A 9,324-nucleotide genomic window follows, 5' to 3' on the forward strand; every position below is an offset into this window, starting at 1 on the left:
TCACTCTTTGACGATCAGTGGCAGAAGCTGAACTGATCCCTCATTCGGATTTCCGTGATGCCTTTTTCTGCTCTAACCACAGGTCCCAAGGAGTGGACCATAAAAGGAAACATCCTACAGGAAAAGTTGAGGTAACTGTTCGTTAACCAGAGCCTGAAGAAGTTAACCAGACAGAGCAGGTTAGTTTACCTGCCAAGGGGTTACAGAGCCTGACTGACCTGGGGGAAGGAAGTATCCAACTGGCTGTGGCCATCCTGATCTTTTAACTGGAGGAAAAAATCCAGAAGCCCTCGTGAAGGCCACAGTCCAGAGTCCAGGGCTCGATGAAAGACCCAGACCTCATCACAGGACTGAAGAACACGTCCCCTCCCCCCACACCTCACTACCGCATCATAAAGGCAGATTTATTTACAGGAGTTCCCTTTACTGAGTACTTCCTGTCTGGCTGTCAGAAAACATGACGAGGCACACCAAAAGGCGGAAAACACCATGTGAATAGACGGAGCAAACGCCAGAACCAGACGTGGCAGGGACGCTGGAATTATCAGACCGGGAATTTAAAATAACGATGATGAGGGGCGCCTGGGTGGCTCAGTGGGTTAAAGCCTCTGCCTTTGTCTCAGGTCATGATCCCAGGGTTCTGGGATCGAGCCCCGCATCGGGCTCTCTGCTCTGCGGACAGCCTGCTTCCTCCTCTCTCTCTCTGCCTACTTGTGATCTCTCTCTGTCAAATAAATAAACAGATAAAATCGTAAAATAACGATGATGAACACGCTAAGGGCTCTAATGGAGGAAACAGATAGCCTGTGAGGACAGATGGCCAACATCAGCAGAGCCATGGAAGTCGTAAGAAAAGTTCAGGGAACTGTTGAAACGTTTTTTGACGTTCAAAAATTCTAAAACTTTTCATAGTCATGTTAACGACATAAAAGATATACTTGGTCCTCAATAGGGAGGCTTTTATCAGGCCGTTCTTAGAACCTGGAAGACAAATGGTTTAAAATGATTCCTCCATCCTTCCTGTGCTCTTGCCCCCAAGTCGGAAGCATCGGGTCCTGGTCAAGGTGGCAGTTAAGCAACTGGTTGGATGTTCTGTCTTGGCTAGCTTCCCGTTTCTGGAATAAAACTGTTTTGAGTTCAACCCTTATTTGCGGGTTTTGTTCCTCGGGCTTCCCGTGGCTCAGGCTGGGCTAAAGTTCATTACTACTACTGAGTTACGAAGAGCTCTGAAGGGGTTGCTATCCTCCTGGGATGGGGTTGGACGCCAGGGTCTCCTCCTCAGTATTCCTCCCTCTCTGGCATTCATGAGACTCGGGAGAGGATGGCCTGGACTTCTGGAGGTCACACTCTTCTACACTGTTGTCTGGACTGAGGAAATTGTCTGCTGCTTTGAGGTATTAGCTCCATGGGGTTCATACCACGTTATGGGTACCCAGGGGGGCAGGTTACGTGGAGTCCATCCTTGCCTGTAAGGGTTACATGTCAGCTGGCTTGGAATCAACATGGACATGCATGCACATGTGTGCAGCTGTGAAGTGACAGAGCCGTGATGAATTGCTTCTTTTACAGGGATGTTTGTAGGGATGGGGGAGGGAGTAGGGCGCCTACAGCTGTTTCTGCAGCCGACCTCGCCAGCTCGGCTGCATCTCTCCAAGCAGCTAGACTGGAAAAGGCTAGAATAGGATTTGCGTAGATAATGGTAACGTGGAAACTTACCTACGTGCCAGATGGATTAATCACCTGTTTCCTTAGAACACCTGTGTAAAAGGATACCGTTGTTATTCTTATTCCATGGACAAGGAAACTGAAGAAGACAGAGAGTGGATGACTTGCCCCTGTGGTACAATCAGGAGGTAATGAAGCCAAACTTGAACTCAGGGAGTCTGTCCCTAGAGGCCAGCGGTATGAGCCCCATGCCACGTGGCCTCTCACCACTTATCAGATCTCTGCTTCTTCCTCCCACACAGGGACATTAGTGAGTCAGAGCTTTGACAAGGAAGTGAATGCAAACAAACTCAACAAAACCCTCCGATCAGAGCAAATAAAAACAAAACAAATCCGAATGAACAAACCGTATCTCATGGTCTTTCCCGACCTTCACAACAGCAATGCCTGTTTTCTCCACAAGATGGCAGTAATTCCACGTAGTTTTGCTCCTGAGTAGTTCGTTTGCGCAGCCACTGAATAAATACACGGGTAATATTACAGTTTAATTGTGTTACAATTTAAAGAAATCTGATAACGGCCATCTCACTTGTCAATATTTTAAATTGAATTAACTCATAAAATCAGGGAAGGCTATATAAACTCTGTAAAAACAAAACAATGACCCTTTTCTTCCTGTGAGAAGGTATGACTGCCCCAAGGCACTCACATAAGGGCACCAGTGTGCACATACATACACCTCCCCCCCTCCACACATTCCCCTCGTCTCACACATCCTCCCGCATCCACCCACATCCACACATCCACACATCCACACACCCACAGCAACCCCTACACACGTCTATACACCCACACACATCTAACTCCCCTCCACAGCCACAAAGATATATAGACACACATGTCAACACACACATACACAGATACACACATTCCAACAGGAATCTTTTTTTTTTTAAAGATTTTATTTATTTATTTGACAGACAGAGATCACAAGTAGGCAGAGAGGCGGGGGGGGGGGGTGGGTTGTGGTGGTGGGGGAAGCAGACTCCCCACTGAGCAGAAAGCCCGATGTGGGGCTCTATCCCAGGACCCTGGGATCATGACCTGAGCTGAGGCAGAGGCTTTAACCCACTGAGCCACCCATGCGCCCCAGGAATCATTTTTCAAGGAATCTTTTAAAAAATCTCTTAAGAGGAAAGAATAAAAGTTTTTCTGTGCCTATTTCATTACTATCATTTGCTGGTCTTTTTTGTAAAAACATTACAAATTACTGTCTTTAAAAAAAAAATTACTGCATGACAGGACCTCCAACGCCTATTAAAAAAATCTTTCTTCCCAAAAAGAGCCCCTGCAAAAAGAAACCATCAACAAAGTGAAAAGACAACCCATAGAATGGGAAAAATAACTTGCAAACCATGGATCTCATAAGGGGTCAATACCCAAAACGCATAAAGAACTCTCATAACTCAACAGCAAACCCCCCAAATAACTCATTTTAAAAATGGGCAGTGGATCTGGATAGACATTGTTTCCAAAGAACATGCAGGAAAGGCCAAACACAAGTACTTGAAAGGATGTTTCACATCACCAGCCCTTAGAGAAATGCAAACTAAAACCACAGGGGGGAGATCACAACAGGATAGTTAGAAAGGCAATCATCAAAAAGACAAGAGATAACAAATGCCCCCCGTGGATGCGGGAGAAAGGGAACCTTTGTGCACTGTTGGTGAGACTGAGAGTTGGTGTAGCCACAGTGGAAATCAAGATGAAGGATTCTCAGAAATTTAAAAATAGAACTAAATACGATTCAGCAGTTCCCCTTCTGGGAATATATCTAAAGGTCATACAGGATATCTGTACTCCCATGTTCATAGCAGCAGTATTTACAATAATTAAGACAAGGAAACAACCTAAGTGTCCATTGATGGATGATGGGTGAAGATGTGGTATATACATAAAATGGAATATTACTCAGCCATTAAAAAACCAAGGAAATCCTACCATTTGTGACATGGACCTCAGCTGAAGGCATTATGCTAAGTGAAATAAGTCAGACAGAGAAAGACAAATACTATATTATCTCATTTCTATGTGGAATCTAAACAAAAAAATACCCCAAACAAACAAAAAAGCCAACAAACTCACAGAGACCAGATTGGTGGTTACCAGAGGTGGAGAGTGGCAGTGGGGATTGGAGGAAGGTGGTCAAAATGTACAAGCTTCTGTTGTAAGATAAGTAAATACTACAGTATAGTGTACAATATGATGACTATAGCCAGCACGGCTGTATGATACAGAGGAAAGTGAGTAAGAGAGTAAATCCTAAGAGTTCTTAATAAAGGAGAACATTTTTTCCCTTTCATTCTTTTCTTTCTCTTCTATCTATATGAAAAGATGGATGTTAGCTGAGTCTATCATGGCAATTTTTCACCATATGTATAAATCAAAACATCATGCTCGACACCTTAAGTCTGTACAGTGATATATGTTAATTATTTATCAGTAAAATTAGAAAATTTTTTTCTTCTCCAAAATTCACTGAAAAACAGTAATTCTCTTCTTAAATTACAGATACACTAGCCTATGCCCGTGTTTCTGAAACCATTACTTTATTAGCATTTCTTTTTCATCTATTCTTTATATTTCTCGGTGATCTCCCAGAGTATCTATTTCTCATTGTAAGATTGGTATGCCAAAATATCCAAAACTTTAACAGCCGGAGGCAGCTGTGAACTCATGATCTTCTAACTTCAAAGATCTTCATAAAAACAAGTTTTCGTTTTCTCCTTTTGAGAAAGCACCACCTACTGGCAAAATTTGGTATTGCAGTGCAGGTCTGGTTAATGTCCAATCCCCTAAACCTTGTATTAATAGAAGGTAAAAAGAGAAATTGTTTTAATTACAAAATAATTTCTAATTTAATGTTACACTGTGTTTCCATGAGTCTAAGCCACATTTAAAATCTTTATCTTGGCCCCAGTTTTCCATGCCATTTAAATGGGGGAATCCTTCAGTAATGACTGTTTTTTTAGATTTACATGTAATTTTGACTAAGGAAAGTTCCAGATGTTACTGATGCAGATTTTACTTTCATTCCATCTCTATCAGTCAAGATCCATGTCATTTATTAAAACCCTGTGAGGTTTTGTTGTGCAGTTTGGGAAAGAGAAAGAAATTTATTTGGGGGGAGGAAAAACGGCAAGAAAGAAAGGAGTGGATAATAATGTTTATTCCGTCTTCCTGGTTTATAGTTGAACTCCTCTGGAGTGAGGAATGAGGACTGGAAGTTGATAGAATTTTTTTACTTGAGGACTTCCTTCCAGGCAAAGGGGGAATCCAGGAGTTGATAAAAAATACCAAGTGAGCATTTGTGATTCTCTTGGTCTAACAGAACTGCCTCGGGGACCAGATGTCAAAATGTGACGCAGAGCAAGGAAGGAGGCTGTTCTCCTCCACACTGCCAGGAACCCAGCACTGTTGTGAGAATCCGGCCTCCACATCATTTGGAGTTCAGTGTGACCACTGGATTCTCCTGATGGGCACTGGCAGTACTGAGTCTTCCTCAGGAAGGAGGCTTCGCATGTGGTGGGAAAGGAGACAGGAGAGCCAGAGATGGGGGGGGAAAATGGTGGTTGCCTTGTGCTGACTGCAGCTGACAGCCTGTCAACAGGACAGGGTTATGGACATTGGGGAGGGTATGTGCTATGGTGAGTGCTGTGAAGTGTGTAAACCTGGCGATTCACAGACCTGTACCCCTGGGGATAAAAAATACATTATATGTTAATTAAAAAATAAAAAAATAAAAAGATTATATTAGGCTAAAAAAAAAAAGGACAGGACAGGACAGGACAGAAAGGCCCATGTCTGGGAATCAGACAGGTGCAAGTTTCATCTGTTTTAATTTCTCTAAAAATTAATGCTTCTTTTTCTCTGTTTATATTATGATAAAATTATGATATAATCACATATATGGTCATGTTTAAAGTAGTCACAGGCTAACGAGGTCTGGGATACTTGGGCAACATCCACTCGCACCACCAGCGGCTTCAATGGTGACCTTTGCTACCCATGGTGCAATGTGGGCAGGTGTAATTGGAGAATCACCACCTCTGGGGGAAAGGGGTAGGTCACAGAACCCACTCTAGCTTCTCTATCGTCACTGCATCCAAGTTGGGTGGGAAGGAGAAGGAGGATAAACATGGGGAGAGGGGCTGAGGAGAATTGTTTTCAAACTCCCGTCTGCAGCTTCAATGTTGACTTCTAGAAGTTTCTTGGACATTGATCAGGGTTAACTCGGGACTTGGCTCCTTCCATCTGAAAAGCACACGTTAGTTTTCACAATAGCGTGTCAGACGTCTAAAGCCACAGAAGAACAGAGACAGGAAATGAAAGGTGATAAAAACCACAGGCCCCAGTCACCGCCATTCTCGCACAGCTGCGTGGCGTCCACACACAGGCCGACTTCAATGGAGACTCTGTGCCTGCAAAACTGCCCGGGGACCTGGCCTCCTCACCCCTCCTCACATTTCGAGGTGGGCAACACCAGCTTTTGAATCAGGAAGCAATTTTAAAATCAGTCCTGTTTGGATCCCGCAGGCCTGGTTTCATCTGATTAATAAGCTCTGAGTGCCAGGCCTCATCCGTTTCCCTCCCCTGGGGAGCTCTCCTCCTCACCAGGCCCACCCTCCGAGCATCTGCAGAGGGGACCCTCTTCCCCCTGGTGACAGAACCCCCACCACTGTAGGATTCCTGGCCGTCTTACCCAGAGGGACCTGCCCCGTGCTGGCCTGACCTTGCCAGGAGGAATTTCTTTCTCCAGCTTGAATTTCCTTCCCATCTACCTCCAGGCCTTTACTGCTGGCCACACTCCCCTTTGACCACCCTGAATAAATCTTTCCTGCCTCCCTGAGAGCTGCTGATTTGGCTTCTTTTCTTATTTTTTTTTATTATTTTTTTTTAATTGAAAGTAAACCTTCAAAGCGGCCCAGCCACCTGAGAAGCTCCGCTGAGCCCTGCAGCTGGGCCGGTGAACCTCAAACAGAATGTGGCATTTTATGGTGTCCCCCTCCTGCCCTGGGGGGAGACGGGGGGATCACGGGGGCTTTGTGTGCTGCGGGGGCCACTCAGCTTTCAACTCAGCCTTTGCATTAGAAGAAGGGAATTTGGATGTGGGTAAAGTGGTTGTGGAAAGGTTTTGAAAGTGGCTGTGTGACCTGAGACAGGTGCAGAGAGAGAGAGAGAGAGAGAGTGGCAGAGACAGAAGAAAGAGAGAGGGAGGGAGGGAGGAAGGGAGAGGGAGAGAGACATTTGCAGAGGGAAGTGTGTTTGCAGACAATGCAAGTTGGATTTATTTATAAGAGAAATCTGGAGGGTCTCTGTGTTATCTGCTTAGATGGTTGGGGGTACGTTGCAAAAAGTAATTAACTTAAAAAGTGTATTCAAATCCAAATAATCGGTTTGTGGCACCAGGTGGCACCAGGAAGCAACAGTGCCTTGGACGGTACTGAATTAGGAATCAAGTTCCTTGATTTTGTTCTAGGGTCTTCTTAGGTACTTCGTCATTGTTAGCTGGTCGCTTCGGGTTTCTAGATCTGCCCCCAAACACAATTTTTTTATTATGGAAATTCAAAATTACACAGAAAAGTTGAGAAAAGAATGAAACAAATACCCTTGTACCCACCACCTCAGTTCAACCGTGGTTAACAGTTCTCCCATATTTGTTTTATCTTTAATTTATCTCTGTGTCTGGGTGTATACATTCTATCCCCCTCTCCACGCAGGCCTATTTGTTGAACCGTTTGAAGGTAGCTTACAGACGTTGTGACGCTTCATCCCTAAGTGGTCCAGCTGCATTTCCTAATAAGACCATCCTCCTATCCAGCTACATGATGTGATGATCACTCCTAGGAAACTGGAAAACGATTCCCTAACAACATTTAACATTTGGTCCATATTAAAACTGCTCCAGCTGACTCCGAATGATCTTTTATAACTGGTTTTTGTTTTTATCCAGAAACCAATCAAGACTCACTCACAAATTTGGTTGTTAAGTGTTTTTAGTCTCTTGGCCTCTCTCCTCTCTTCAAAGTAGAAACTCCGTACAAAGTGTACAGATCTTAACTGTGTACCTTGGTGAATTTTTAAACAACTGATTTTGTTTTCATTTGTTTATTTTTTAAGATTTCATTTATTTATTTGACAGAGAGAGACAGTGAAAGAGGGAACACAAGCAGGGGGAGTGGGAGAAGGAGAAGCAGATTTCTCGTGGAGCAGGGAGCCTGAGGCAGGCTTGATCCTAGAACTCGATTCCAGGACCCTGGGATCATGACCTGAGCCAAAGACAGATGCTTAATGCCTAAGCCACCCAGGCACCCCTTGATTTTATTTTTAAGAGCAGTTTTAGGCCTTGATGACTCTCCTATATAAGCACTAGCCAGATTGATAAATAGAATATTTTTATCACCCTGGAAAGTTTTCTCACAGCTTTTCCTTATCAGTATCTCTTCCACCCCATCTCCCAGAAGAGGTGAGGATCTGGAGTTCTGAGATCTTTTGGCTGAGAGTGTAAATTGGTTCAGTCACAATTTCAGGAAAATTGTTTGCCAGAATCTAATAAATTTCAGCTTGTAATGACTCTATGACCCAGTAATGCCATTCCTCAGTATATACTCATGAGAAATGATTGAATATGCCACAGACAGACCTGTGCAAGCAGCTCATTATTTGCTCATTATTTCTCAAAACTGGAACTATCCCACATGCGCATCACCAATAAAACAGATAGATAAATGCTGGTATATTTGTGCAGAGGAATACGACACAGCAGTAAAAAAGGAGAGCAATACTGAATCATGTAGTAGCTTGGGTGAATCTTGGACATTATCTTGAGCAATACAAGCTTGATACGAGGAGTGTATATATGATCCTCCTATATAGAAGTAAAAAATACACAAAAACCATCTTTTGTGAGAGGTGATTTGTTTCCTTTAATTGACAAACACCACATTTCATGGCATTTTCTTTTTGAAGAGACCAGGTGAGTTGTTCTGTAGATTGTCTCAGATTCTGGATTTCTCTGATCATTTCCTCCTTTAAGTTGATCCTTTGCAACTGCAGATCCATGAGATCCATGAGAACTGAGCTGTAATGTCCTAAGGCACCCATTTTATGTCATGAATCAACTTCTACCCATGCAGATAGAATCGTACCAGTTGTGTTTCGTTGGGAAAATTGAGTGAGTCATTACTCAGCTCATTTTCTATGATCTCTGGTTCAGTTGAAGTGTGTTTGCAGGACGGTGTCCTGAAAGTCAGGTGTTGAGGCTGAGGAGCATCGAATTTAACATTTTTGGCAAGAATATTTTCCAAGTGGTGCTGTGCATGTCCCACTGTGTCATGCTGAGAGGCATTTAATGGCAGATTGTCCCACTATTAGTGATGTGGATGTGGAGTTTGACCACTTGGAGCCAGATCTCTCCATTGCAAAGGACATTTTCCCAAGTCTCCATGGCTTAACAACCTCATTTGTCAACATGAAGCACTCATAGGCTAATATCTCCCACTTGGTGGAATAGTTTATTTCCAGTCAATTTGGCCACCAGATAAGATTGTTCAAAGCAAACTGGTTATTTCATCTGTAGAGCTTCACCTTGAAATGGGA

The sequence above is a fragment of the Meles meles genome, chromosome 12 (genome assembly GCF_922984935.1).
Source record: "Meles meles chromosome 12, mMelMel3.1 paternal haplotype, whole genome shotgun sequence".
NCBI lineage: Eukaryota > Metazoa > Chordata > Mammalia > Carnivora > Mustelidae > Meles > Meles meles.